The sequence below is a fragment of the Bos indicus x Bos taurus genome, chromosome 28, assembly GCF_003369695.1.
Source record: "Bos indicus x Bos taurus breed Angus x Brahman F1 hybrid chromosome 28, Bos_hybrid_MaternalHap_v2.0, whole genome shotgun sequence".
Taxonomy (NCBI): domain Eukaryota; kingdom Metazoa; phylum Chordata; class Mammalia; order Artiodactyla; family Bovidae; genus Bos; species Bos indicus x Bos taurus.
The window spans coordinates 227,644-242,683 of record NC_040103.1 but is presented as its reverse complement, the minus strand read 5'-3'; the positions used below and the strand labels follow the sequence as shown (position 1 = coordinate 242,683).

The 15,040-nt window shown below is 35.3% G+C and overlaps 2 pseudogenes; both read left to right on the top strand.

Moving 5' to 3' along the window:
* The first annotated feature begins 1,437 nt into the window (after positions 1-1,437).
* Positions 1,438-2,472, top strand: LOC113885189 (annotated as a pseudogene).
* A 9,889-nt stretch (positions 2,473-12,361) lies between these two features.
* LOC113885188 lies at positions 12,362-13,172 on the top strand (annotated as a pseudogene).
* Positions 13,173-15,040: the final 1,868 nt, after the last annotated feature.

Below are 15,040 nucleotides of genomic sequence, written 5' to 3'. Positions count from 1 at the left end.
ATAATTAGTTCTCAGTAGTTTTCCCTAGTCTATCCTTCTTGAACTTCTACCAGTAGAAAGATATTGCTTTATTCAAAGGATTAATAGTTATAAACACATTATTAGAGCTGGTCTTACATTACTTTATAGCAGTGACTTGGAGGTGAAGGAGGTAAAAAATAACAGAAATGAAAGAGAGAAAAGCCAGTCTGAGACACTAAGACATGTGATATAGGAACAGAAAGAATTAAACATTTTCAGGATGATTGATTATTAGAAAGAGTAGAACAGTCTGCATACATCAGTTAGAAAGAAAACAATTTATGCTAGTGAATAAAACACTGTGTGAGACTAAAATTCAAGTGAAACTTATTAGTATCCTCAAATGCCTTACTGAATATCTAAAACATATATTTTTAAAGTTTGAGATGATATATTTTGAAAAAATAGAGGTAATTAACCAGTTCATTCTGAAGGAGATCAGCCCTGGGGTTTCTTTGGAAGGAATGAGGCTAAAGCTGAAACTCCAGTACTTTGGCCACCTCACGTGAAGAGCTGACTCATTGGAAAAGACTCTGATGCTGGGAGGGATTGGGGGCAGGAGGAGAAGGCGACAACAGAGGTTGAGATGGCTGGATGGCATCACTGACTCGATGGATGTGAGTCTGAGTGAACTTTAGGAGTTGGTAATGGACAGGGAGGCCTAGAGTGCTGCAATTCATGGGGTTGCAAAGAGTCGGACACAACTGAGTGACTGAACTGAACTGACTGATACTTTGCTTGTTATCCTTTTAACTATAAAATATAATATTTTATCTGTAAATTAAGCACACTTTTAAATTAGGCACAAGATAAATATAGATGATTTTGGCCATGTATATATACCTCATGATTCCAAATGTGTTGATTTTTTTTTTCTATTTATCACATTTCCAGCTAGAATGGATGGAAGGAAATTTCTCAAATATAAGATTATCCACATATTATCTCTTATTTTCTCTTAGGGTTTCATTTCTGTGTCTATTTTCTCAATAACTAATAGTGAGAATAGGAAAGTGATGACTGACTTTTTTCCCTACAGTACCATTTCTTGAATTCTACCAGGGCATAATATCCAGTTATGGTTGATAATACATGCTAATAGAATGGTTATGTAAATATACTGCATTCCACAGTGTTAGTTTTCAAATCAGGTATCAAAGTTGTTTATGAGAAATTAATATTTTCCTCATAAACAAAAAGAACTTAAGGAAAGCTTTTCAAAATAAAAATCAAATATTTTTCTTCAAGTTTTGAAACCTTTCTGTTATAAAATGCCCCATGCTGCAGTCCATGGGGTCGCAAAGAGTTGGATCAGACACAAACTGAGTGACTGAACTGAACTGAACTGATGACAAGGAATGATATATTTATAAAGATTGATAACTGATTGCAGATGGCTACAAACCACTCTGAGTCATGGAAAATAGGAATAACATCACAGAATTTTTTCTCTTAGGACTTTCTCAGAAAAAAGGAAATTGACATTCTCTCTCTCTCTCTCTTTTTTTTTTTTTTTTACTGTTCTTACTTTGTTACATTGCAATTCTGATCGGAAACCTACTTGTCATGAGTTCTACTGCCTCCAGTCAACTTATGAAGCAGCCCATATATTTCTTCCTGAGTCACCTCTTCCTCACAGACCTTTGTTACACCTCCACTGTCACCCCCAAGTTGATCGCTGACTTACTGGCAGCAAAGAAGACCATTTTCTACCATGGCTGCATGACACAGGTCCTCACCATGCACTTCTTTGGGGGGATTGAGGTCTTCATCCTTGCGGGGATGGTCTATGATCGCTATGTGGCCATCTGCAAGCCTCTGCGCTGCACTCTGATCATGACCAGACAGAAGTGCGTTGCCATGATCGCTGCTTCCTGCGCTGGGGAATTCCTGCATTCCTTCAATCAGTTTCTCCTGGCCATCTTTTTACCCTACTGTGGGCCAAACGAAATAGTTCATTACTTCTGTGATGTGTATCCTCTGTTGAAACTGGCCTGCACTGACACCACCAGAATCGGTCTCTTGTCATCGCCAATTCGGGCCTCATGGGCCTGGACTTTTGTGGTCTTGTTGATATCCTACTCTGTGATGTTTTACACTGTCAGGTCCTACTCTGTAGAGAATTGCCACAAAGATCTCTCCACCTGCAGTTCCCACATCACTGTGATAGTCCTCTTTTTCGCTCCTTTATTCTTCATTTACATTGGACCAGCAACTACTTTCAGTTCAGTTCAGTTCAGTCGCTCAGTCGTGTCCGACTCTTTGCAACCCCATGAATTGCAGCACATCAGGCCAGCAACTACTTTACCAGAAGACAAAGTGTTTGCTCTTTTTTATACTATCATTTCTCCTATGTTCAACCCTCTAATCTACACACTGATAAACATGGAGATGAAGAATTCCATAAAGAAACTCTGGTGCCATATCACAGTAAGAAAAGAAATGAACTAAAACATACCTCTGATTTTCACCACTGAACTTGTTGAATATATGAATTTTATACACTGAAAACTTTAAAATGTATAATGCTTGCCTATGTTTTTTGTTTTGTTTTAGCAACATATAGATTCAAATATGAGCAAAATCTTACAACTCCCTGGATTTATCCAGACTCTCTGCTGTACTCTTTTCTAGTTTTCTTGTTTTCTTATTTATAGCTCCTCTTCCCCTCTGATCTTTTGGCTGTGTAATCAATTTAGATATTTAGCAGTAGACTATCAAAGGTATCATGTAATACAAATCAACACTGAGAACCCATAGAGCCCATTCTTGTATGTGACTTTAATCAATAAAGCCAATTCCAGGTAGCAATGATTTAGAAGATAATTCCAACATTTACTTGCATAATTTAAAGAATATTCTAAATGACCAAATTTTGGACAAACTTTTGAGACAAACCCTCAGATGATTGTCTTTGAAGCCCTTCCCATACAGGCATATTGGGACCTGCCACTGTCACATATTGTAAGTTGAACCCACAACCCTCAACCATTGGCCCCAGACTTTTTATGAAGATCAGTCATTCTCTAGTAGCCCTGCCCTCAAAGGAAGAGTTGTAATGATGCAAGCCAGGGCCCAGCTCCCAGATTCCAGCTAACAAATGCATTCCAAGAGGAAAGAATTCACACAGAGAAAAACATTGTTTTCCAGTGGAAATCATTGAGACCTCTCTGGCTCTCTTCATAAAACTCAGAAGAATCTAAGCTAACAAGGTTTTCATTTGGGGACCCCAGGACTGATTAATAAACAGTTCACCCCAAGTGGAAAAGGAAGCACAGAGAGTTGAGAAATGCTGTACAGAAAAGCTGCCATCCTTATGCTTTGGTTCTGACCTACTGAGGTATGGTGCCTCCCATTGTCTCTGGTTTGTTTGAATGCTGTAACACCAAATAACCATTTGGCACTGGATGAGCTTGATGTTTCAAAAATGAAGATATTTTAGACTTCTAAATAAGTTGCCCTACTGGTTGTAAACCACAGAGTACAATGTGTGATGGCCATCTTCCATCACACTTATTATTGGAAGCATTATTTTTTTGTTCCTGTCCATAGGTCTTAAGAAGAGTAAGAACATGTGATAAGTGGATATACCTGGGAAACACTAAGAATAAATGCTAGTAGAAAAATAGATGCCTTTTATCATGAATTCCTATCTCTGAGGTGCTACAAGAATATGAAACACAACAGAACTTTGTTATCCTGTAAATAAATTGGCTCTTTACCCTTCCAAACAAATTTACCAATAAAAATGGACAGTTTTATGGACATTCTTAATGGTTGTCTTATACCATCTACCTTTGGATTTCTTTGTGAATGTTATGGTTCAGTGAATACACTGAAATATGGACAAGGAAATCAAATGGTATTTGGGATTTGCTTTAAAACACTGCAGAAAAGGAAAATGTGTGTGGTGGATAAATAAAGCAAGAATGACAAGTTATAGGTAATTATTAAAGTCGGGTGATAGACCCATGGGAGTTCACAATACTTTTGTATTTGCTTAAAATTTCTAAATTAAAAGAAAAGTCAAAGACATGGAAATTTTCCAGTGTTAAAGAACTAACATAAAAACACTCATTAGAGTATGGAGAAAAGGGAACCCTTCTAAACTGTTGGTGAAAATGTAAATTGGTGATGTCACTACGGACAACAGTTTGCAGGTTCCTTAAAAAACTAAAAATGGAAATACCATGTGATCTAGTAGTCCCACTCCTGGGCATATATCTGGGAAAAACAAAACAAAAAAACCCTCTAATTCAAAAAAGATACATGCACCTCAGTATTCATAGCAGCACTATTTACAAAAGCCAAGAAGCAATCAAAGTGTCCATCAACAGACAATTGCCTTAAGTTGTGGCACATATATAAAGAAAGAATGGAATATTACTTGGCCATAGAAAAGGAACAAAGTATTGCCATTTTCAGCCACATGGATGGACCCAGAGAATACTGTATTTAGTGAAGTAAGTCAGACAGAGAAAGACAAATATATGACATCACTTATATGTTATGTCTAAAAAGTGATACAAATGAATCTATATATGAAACAGAAACAGACTCACAGACATTGAAAAATAAATTTATGGTCACCCAAGGGGAAAGAGAGGGGAAAGGGATAAATTAGTGGTATGGGATTAACAGATACAAAAAAAATTATGTATAAAATAGATAAGCAACAAGAATTTACTACTATATAGCCCAAAGAACTATATTAGGTATCTTGTAACAACCCATAATGGAAAATAATCTGGAATATGTGTATATATCTGAATCACTTTGTTGTACACCTGAAACTCCTTAAGCTAACTGGAAGACATGCAAAGAGGGTATAACCAATCTTGCTGGTACATTTTGGTTAAAATGAAAAACAGATTGCCGTGCTACTATTCTAACAAAATAAAGGTGTCAATAAATGAAGATGTCAATGTAAATGGCCCTCAAAAAAATAAAAATATAGCTTTCTACTCTGATAATTTTGTAGCCAATGGCGATCTGGAGCTTCTCATATGTCCAACACCAGTACTCTTACCTAAGTCCCTTACATCAATCAAGTCCCTTACACTCTTACATCAATCTCTTTTCTTTTGTTCAAAGGAACTGTTTTTCCCAACTCTGTCCATGTAAACATGAACTGCAACTCTGGCTAATTCTAGCACCCGATAGTATATATTTGTTACGGGCATGTGTTCCGGACCCAGAATTGCTTACTAACTATGAGGACTAGGACATATGCTCAACAAACCATCCATCAAGTGATAATAATAGCCCAGCACACAGTATTATAAAGATATGTGCAGGACCGAAATACTGGTCATACAGTAAGTGCTCAGTTAGTATAAGCCATTTTATAGCCCAGTATCCTGTTATGCATTAGAAATGTAACCATTCTGATAATAACTTTCCTTTGGAGTGGTGAGGGTGTGAGAATGGGACTCATATTAATGTCATGCTCCGACTAGTTTCCCTGGTGGATCAGACAGTAAAGAATCCACCTGCAATGTGGGAGACCTGGGTTTGATTTGCTTTCATGAGAATTTGTTTTCAAGTTGTAGAGAGAGCCATGCTAGATACAAAATGAGTTGTCAGTGTTGAGAATTCTCAAAATGGGTGCACAATTCAAAAAAAAAAAAAATAGCATATTTCTATGACTCAGTTTTAAATGCCCAGCAAACAGACCTAAAATATGTGCTAGAAATTCTTGCAAAAAATATCCTAACATATTTGCTTGTTGTTTTAAACCTAGCTCTTGACAGCTATCTGAAAACTCCTGGATAGGGAATGCACAGTATACACATCAGAGAACATAACAGAGCAGGAAAGTGAAAGATCACCTTCTGGTGTGAAATAAGCAAGGTCTTTGATAAGAAGACCAACCAGCCCTCAAAGTTTCCCTCTGCTTCAGAAGCCCTATCCTCCAAGCAACCAGACTTGTATTATTGAAAAATAAAACTTCAAAAATTAACACAAATGTTTCTGTTTTATTTTTACTCTTGGAATAAAAGTTGTGAATATGGATTACTAAAATAATTGGAGACTGCAGCAACATAGATGGACCAAGAAATTATCTTACTAAGTAAAATAAGTCAGACAGAGAAAACCAAATATATGCAATCACTTATATGTGGAATCTAAAAAAAAAATAAAATTACACAGATGGACTTATTTACAAAACAGTAACAGACTCACAGATGCAGAAAACAAACGTATGGTTACCAAAAGGAAAAGGGGAGGGGAAGGATTAATTAGGAGTCTGGGATTAACAGAATCAGACTACAAAATATAAAATAGATAAACAATGATCTATTATATAGCACAGGGAACTATACTCAATATCTGTAATAACCTATAATGAAAAGTAGTGAGATGGAAAATATACATGCATATAAACACACATATATATGAACTGAATCACATGACTATATACCTGAAACCAGCATGACATTTTAAATAGACTGCAGTTTAATAAAATAAACAAACATGTCATTGCCAATATCAATCACTAAGTAGGGAATTCCTTCACTTTTGCACTTTGATTTCCTCCCTTCTCAGCTTCTCAAGAACATCAGCCATATTTCTCTCTCCAGCTGGATCATTAATAGCATGTAAAATATCAAGAAATGATGGTGAGATTCTTTGTAATTTAGTGAGTGACCTTACCAGTTCTTGCATTCAGGTTATTATCCACCTTTCATTAACTTTGGCTAAAATATTTTGCAAGTCAAAATAGAGAAGTTGATTCACACAAAATAATATCAATGCTAACAATGTCTGGCCATAGAAATTCAAATTGTGTCAGGAAAAATGCAATTAATGATAGCCCTTTGTATATTTGACTAGTTTTGCATCAACTTATAAATTCATTTTAGCACCATTTAATGACTATAAATATGTGGGGGAACTCTTGTCTGAACCAATGGTAACATCTTAGTGGTTTCTACATTAAATATTAATTATAAGTTCAATAGAATCTTTGACATGTTCATTCAACATTTGTATAAAAACACAAATATGTTCTGTCTTAAAATGCATCATTTGACAAATGATAAGCTTTAAAGAAACTATAGAATTAGATCTATTCATAGATACCCACTGACTGTTTAAAAAAATTTAGTGGTACATGAAAAGATCTTAGAAGCTTTAGATAGACAATAAAGACAAAGTAAATTTTTTAAAAGACGAATTCAGTTGTATGATTTCAGCTTTTGAACATACATAAATACCACATTTTCAGGTACCAAATGGATGAGAAAATACAATTGTCTTATGGAATTACATAAAGTAAAATTCAAGAAACAACTAAATAATAAATATCTGTATAACATTAAAAAGTCAAAGATTTACAACTGAGTAAAACTTCTATAAATTAAAATGAAAAGACGCACAGCTTCCTATTCATTTATTTAAAATATACTATTTGTAATTATACGTTTGCTTGTTTATTTACTTCATTGTCTGACTCCTTCTTTAGTCTCCAGCATCACTGAGGGTTTTGTTCACCACAGAGCATTTCCTAGGGCTTCCCTGGTGGCTTTGTTGTAAAGAACCCATCTGCCAATGCAGGAGATGTGAGTTTGATCCCTGGCTCAATAAATTCCCTTGGAGAAGGAAATGCAACCCACTCCAGTATTCTTGCCTGCAAAATCGCATGGACGGAGGAGTCTGGTGGGCTACATTCCATGGGACTCCAAAGATTTGCACATGACTTAGCAGCTAAACAACAGCAAATGCATTCTCCATAGTAAGGTTTATCCAATCAGACCTTTTAGAAGTAGGAAATAGTAAATATTTTATATGAATGAATTTATGAGACCATTTTATGTTTCTGTTATAGTTCTTTTAAAAATAAATTTTATACAAAATACATACACCAGAAAAAGCACATCTTTTTAGTAAAGAGTTAGCCATACAAAGATAAATTGGGAAATTATCTGTGCATCTGACAAGAGAACCCATGGGGTCATGTGAGCTTCCACCCCACAAAAAAACCAACCAACCAACCAAACAATAACCACTCTAAAGCATAGGAGACTTTTCTGGGCATCACTTAGAAACTGTAATGCCCTAAAAAAAAATTTTCCCCCCTAGGGAAAATTCAACCTTAAATCCTGGGTCTACACTCTGAACTTTTAATTCTGGCCATAGGGTTCTCAGTATTTCCCATGGCAGCTCACTTCAGTCTCCCTCAGCTAACTGACTTTGCCCTGTCCTGACAAATGGGCATTATATACAACATTCCTTACATTCTTCACATCCCATGTCTAATTGTAGTGCCTTGGATGTTGATGCAATAGGGAAATGCAATTAAGGACTTCAGTGTATTTATTTATTAGGTAGAAATTGAGAAACTGAAGCTATTGTTTACATCTTTGGCAAAGTGTACTGATGGGAAATGTCTAAATCTTCAGAGATATTGAGACCTATTCTATAGTAAACATTTTTCAGAATTCTCCTTAAATGCCAATTCAACATCCAAAAGAATATATCATACATATGTACATACATATATATATATACACACATATACATATGCAAATTTTGTATAGAGGCAAAGGCAAAATATCAAAGAGACACATTTATTTTTTAGAAATGGAAAAACTGCTTGCTAAAAGTATCTCAAAGTTAGTTCAATTTGCCAAATATATCCCTATCAGTGGAACTCAAAAGCTCTCTTATAAGATGTTATGCAGTTAGAGATGGAATGCTGCATGGAAATGGTAATTTTCAAAATTCTGACTTTATTCTAGGTGTGAAGCCTCATCTTATAAGAAATCTGTCTGATAAGTTAAGTAGCTGGTAAGTTAAATCCAGTTCCTAATTATACTAGTGACTTTCCTTAAAATGAATATTTGAATCATTCTGATTGTATTTATGATCTAAGCATTCTAACAAAACTTTGAAAAATGCCAGAATCTTTAAAATGCTACTTTTACTATTAGTGAAAATGTTCTGGCTTCAACTATCATGAACTGTGATTTGCACATGAGCTGTTAAAGTTATCAGTGCTATATCTCTCAGCAGCTATAAAAATATTACCAGATTTACTTATCTTTTTAATATTTCATAAATCTGATCATACAGTTAGTCCTTTGGATTCCATGATGGAAAAAAGTTGAATATGAAGAAGAATAGAGTGGCCCAAAAGATAAGTGGACAGTACTGCCGTGAAGGAACTGAATATTACAAAGAAAAATCTAATCAAATCAAAACACCAGTATGCTTCTAAAATTATGCAGAAGCAAACATGAATGATGAAATTTTCAAACAACCTACTTGAATGGATAGTATTTAAGTGGTAGACTTATTTTTCCTATGTTTAGATAATGTGTTTTTTGAAATGAATAAAAATTATCAAAGGGAAATACAAACATTTGTCTAATTTGGTTAGGGTTAATTAGTTGAAAATAAAGAAAACAAAAGTATTAGCTGACTGAAATAAGCAGAACATTTATCTTCAGAAATGTGGGGAAGTCAGCTCAATCCAGACCAGAGAGAAAGATTTGCTTAATGATAGAATGTTTCTCTGTAAACTACAGCCTTCAGGTAAGAAAGAACAGATTGTTTACAGCAGGGAAAGTATGCTATGTCTTATCTATCTATCTTTATCCCATGTTACAATATTACATATTTTAAGTAAGCTCAAAATGTATAGTAAGAATAATACAATATACCCATTGATATGACAAATATAATGTCAATGACAATGAATGTTTACTAAATGTTTTTTCTTAACATATACCAGTGTCTGTCCGAAGGGCTTCCCCAGTGGCAGGGCTGGTAAAGAATGCACCAGAAATGCAGGAGACCTGGGTTCAATTCCTGGGTTGGGAAAATGCCCTGGAGAAGGGAACGGCTATCCACTCCAGTATTCTGGCCTGGAGAATTCCATGGGCTGTATAGTCCATGAGGTCACAAAGTGTGGGATACAACTGAGCCACTTTCACTTTCTGTCCTAGTGAAAATTGCTCAGTCATGTCCAACTCTTTGTGTTCTAAGCTGTTACATGAGTGAACTCATCACATCTTTATAGCAGATCTCGGAGTTAATTACAGTATTGCTCATTTTATAGATGAAGAAGTTGAGGTTACATATTTTGTCTGTGATTATGCTCCAAGAGGATTTTGGAGCTGGTATCTCATTCTATGTAGGTCCAGAATTTATAACCTTAATTGCTAGAATCTAGTCCTACTTGAATAGTTAAAGGACTGCTTAAATGCTTAAATTTATAACACTATGGGGGTTTCAAGAGGAAGGAGGTGAAACTAGCATGTTTTTGAGCATCAAGTTCTGTATATGTAAGCTTATTTACATTCCACAATAGTCCTGTAAATTAAGCACTGCATGCTTATTTTAAGGAAGAAGGACAAAGTGTTAAAGGAGGTGAAGACTCCTGAATTTGAGTATCAGAGCTGTGTGCTGAACTCGGGTCTATCTCCAAATTTCTGATATTAATATTAATAATATTTCTTATATTGTTCAGAGAAGAATAGTATAATACGCAATTCCTGAGCTGGTATACTTGCATTTTCTCTGGGGCCTTGATCTTGTATTTAGTAACTATGTGTTATTACCTCAGTTGTGTCTGACTCTTTGTCACTCCATGGACTATAGCCCACCAGGCTTCTCTGTCCATGGAATTCTCCAGGCAAACTTATTTATTGAAGTGGGTAGCCATTCCTTTCTCCAGGAGATCTTCCCAACCCAGGGACTGAACCCTAGTCTCCCTCATTGCAAGCAGATTTTTACCATCAGAGCCACCAGGGAAGCCCTTAGTAACTTAGAGGATGGCCAAAAATTATTCAATGTATAGTACTTTCCATATATGCTTTAAGAAATTTCATATTCAGTAATTTTTATTTAATAAAATAGCATATAAAGAGATATTATCTTTACCTCAGTTTTACAGTAAACTGAGGCACAGGAACTGTAATGAAATAACCACTTGCTGATACTGTATTTTTTATTTTTTATGGTCTCCATGTATCAAGCAGAGAAAGGCAAGCAGGAGAGAGGGAGACAGATATCTTCCCCAGATTAATGGAGAATCAGAAGTCACACAGTATTGGAATCTTGGGAGATCTTCAGACACTATCTTATCTCTTATTTTATGAGTGGGAGCCTGGGATCGTAGAGAATGAAGAACTAAACAACAGAATGAGAGAGGAAAAACTAGGTAGTTTGTCTATTCGTATAGTGTATTTACCAGATGATTAGCTGAATGTAGGTATAAGTGTTTCTATTTTAGAGAATTGAAAACATTCTTTTATATAGTCTTGCAGATTGTGTGGGTGAATTCTCTAAGAAATTAAGGGAAGAAGTGCTACATTTTGTTTATTGTATTGTGTTTGGGGGAAATTATTTTTGAATTAAAGGAGTCCATTTCTCTATATTTCCAACTTAGGCAACTATAAGATGTAAGTCAAATAGCTTCTGAAAGTAAATTTATCTTGAAAGAGGAAATAATCTTGCAAGAGAAATGCAGGCAAATAGAAAAAGCAGAGTTGTAGATACATTAACCTATAGATGTTACAAATAAAGTTTAAGAAATATAAAAGTTTCATTGAGTATTTCACATGATGGAATTATTTCCTCTTATAAATCAAAAAGGATTATGAGTCCACTTATAGAAATTATTTGTTCCTCAGTTTTATCATGAACTACCTGACTAATGGGTGATTGCTTATTTCTTTTATTATTCCTTCAAAACTATAGCACATTGTTTGCTTTCAATTTTGCTTTTTTAATTTAGTTTATATTTATTTAGCATTGACTATGTGCCAAGCACTGTAAAACCCACCCACACATCCTACACCAATTTTGTGATTTCATTTGAAACCATTTAATCAAGCAAATTCTGTAGTTACCTCTATTTTACATCCTAAATTGGCACATTATATGTCACCCTACTTAACACTATTAAGATTATCTCTTCTTTCATTCTTGACAAATGTAATTTCTTGTTTCCTCACAAAATAATTTAAATTATATAAAAACTGGAACTTTCTCTAATTTGCCATTGTATTCTTAGCTCTTAGAAGAATATTAGTACAGATATTCAAAAAAGTTCCATTAAATGAAAGTGATTTGAGTGGGTCTCAACATGTCTTTAAAAGGCATTGGTACCATTTTAAGTAAATATTAGGTTTCCATTTTCTCATCATTGATTCATTTCATTACCTTTGTCATTTCAGATAATTTTCTTGAACATCATCAAATCAGGGAAGATTGAAGTAATGTTACTAAATTTATTCTCTTGGGACTTTCTATGGACAAGAAATTCCAGATTCTCTGCTTTTTATTTTTCTTACTCTGTTACCTGGCTATTTGGTTGGGGACTTTGATCATGATTTCTATTACATGCAGTCAGCTAATCACCCATCCCATGTACTTCTTCCTTAACTATCTTCTTAACCCTCAGATCTCTTCTACACCTCCACTGTGACACCCAAACTCATGACTGACTTACTGATGGAGAAAAAGGTTGTTTCTTATAAAAACTACATGACACAGCTTTTCACCACACACTTCTTTGGGGGGACTGAGGTCTTCATCCTCACAGGGATGGCGTATGACCACTATGTGGCCATCTGCAAACCTCTCCACTAAGCCATCATCATGAACAGGCAAAGACGTCACTCAATTCTCATAACATCATGTACAGGGGACTTCTTCATTCTCTTGGTCTCTTTCTTCTTGCAATTGTTTTACCTTTCTGTGGCCCCAGTGAAATATATCACTATTTCTGTGATGCATATCCTTTGATGAAACTAGCCTGCCCTGATACACACAAAATTGGCTTTTTTGTCATTGCCAATTCTGACTTGATGGGACTGGTGCTCTTTGTGGTTTTGATGGCCTCCTACATTTTGATTTTGTATAATGTGCACACATATTCTGCAGAAAGCTGCCATAAAGCACTTTCCACCTATAGTTTCCACATCACAGTCATGATCCTCTTTTCTCCACCTGTCTTCTTTGTTTACATTAGACCTGTCTCAACACTACCAGAAGATAAGGTGTTCGCACTCTTCTACACAATTATTGTCCCCATGTTCAACCTACTTATCTACACACTTAAAAACATGGAGATGAAAAATTCCATAAGAAGAGTTTGGTGCAATAAAAGATTCTGGGAAGGAAGGTTAATGACTTGAAGGTCATTCGTCTTTGATGCCAGTAACTGTCTTCTCATCACTCCTTCTGTTGCTAATTCTCTCATGCTAATGGGAAAAACAGTCAGAATGTGTAAAAGCCAAGCCTTCAACAACAGCTTGCCTTCAGTGTTTCCTTTTTTATTTTCCTCTCAAAGTGTTTTCCTTGATTTCACTTTTCACTAATAATCCCCTCTGTTAAAAGAAAAAAAAGAAAAAGAAAAAAGAAAACATTTTACAGAGTAAAAACACATTGAAAAGTCTGGAGAAAGAGTGATACTGCTAGTATTGAAGGCTAAACCTGGGGGAGACATAGCCCTCAAAATACTCGGCCTCAAGGTGTAAAAGGTAATAATATGTTAAAAAGCCAAAGACAGTTAAAGAATCGGCCTGCTAATGCATGAGACACAGGTTCCATCCTTGGGCTAGGAAGATCCCCTGGAGAAGGAAATTGCTACCCACTCCAGTTTTTTTTTTTTTTTGGAAATCCTGTGGAGAGAGGAGTCTGGTTGGCTATAGCCCATGGGGATGCAAAACAGCTGGACATGACTCAGTGACTAAACAACAACAAAAAGACAGTTATAGGAAATTAGGAACAATCACATACTGCAAACTCCTTTCAGAACTATATACCTAGCCTCATGTCCTACAACTCTAGATTTTTTTTTAAATCAAATATCTACAGATTTTTTTGTGTGTATCTGTACACCACTATTATTTTACTTAAGTGAAAAGAATATATAGATCTAAGTAGAACATAGTGTAAAGTCCAGTCTTATAGTCTACATGGCATGTCCCTCTGAAAAGCAAGTCATTGTGTGATCTGCTTCCAACGTGACATTGTAAGTACTGGGGAAAATATATGTTTTTTATATGTGTATGTATATACACACACATGAACTCCTGCTATTTTAACTGGGTTTGACATTAAGTATATATGATCAAAGAATAAATAAACCACAAGTGACTTTGCTACAAAAAAGAAAATATAAATCCCTTAGTTCCTCAAAATAGATGATTTTTCTCAAAGTAAAAGACTTTCACTTACTATTTAAATTCAAGTGTAGAATAATCCTAAAAAAATATTTGACAAAATATAGATCAGAGTCAGTGATGGGAATGTATATTCTGCTGCTGTGCTTAGGTGTATCAGAGGAAGACAACATAAAGGTGAAGATCAAAGATTTAATCCTCAATAATGACATGTATGACAATAATGAACACAATGACAGTTCAGTTCAGTTGCTCAGTCATGTCTGACTCTTTGGAACCCCATGGACTGCAGCAAGCCCACATTTCCTCCCTTTCCTGAATTGGCAGGTGGGGTCTTTACCACTAGCTCCACCTCGGAAGCCGCTATACATGTGCCATATAATACATTATTCCTCCCCTTCAAGTTATTTTCATGATGTCGAATGAATCTTATTTATTAAAGAATTAAGTAAAAAAAAATAAAATTCAATTATTTGAAAAGAGATACTTATTTGTATATATATCTAGGGATATCAAAGTGTATAGAAATTATATGGAAATTGAAAATGTGTACCCTTTGCTTTGGGCTTGCCAGATGGCTCTAATAAAGAATGTGCCTGCAATGAAGGAGTTTCAGGAGGCCTGGGTTGGATCCCTGGGTGGGGAAGATCCCCTGGAGGACGACATGGCAATGCAATGGCAATGGAAAAACAAAAGCATACACTAGATTGAATAGATTCAGTACCAGCATTTACATTTATTTTTACAATCCTATTGACTTCATCTAAGATTACATGCAGATTCTGCAATGTTCCTGCCAATAACTTTTTCAGAAGTATAGAGTATCCATACTTCTCAGACATTGAAAAGTGGGCAGACATCCTACTTGTTTGATACAA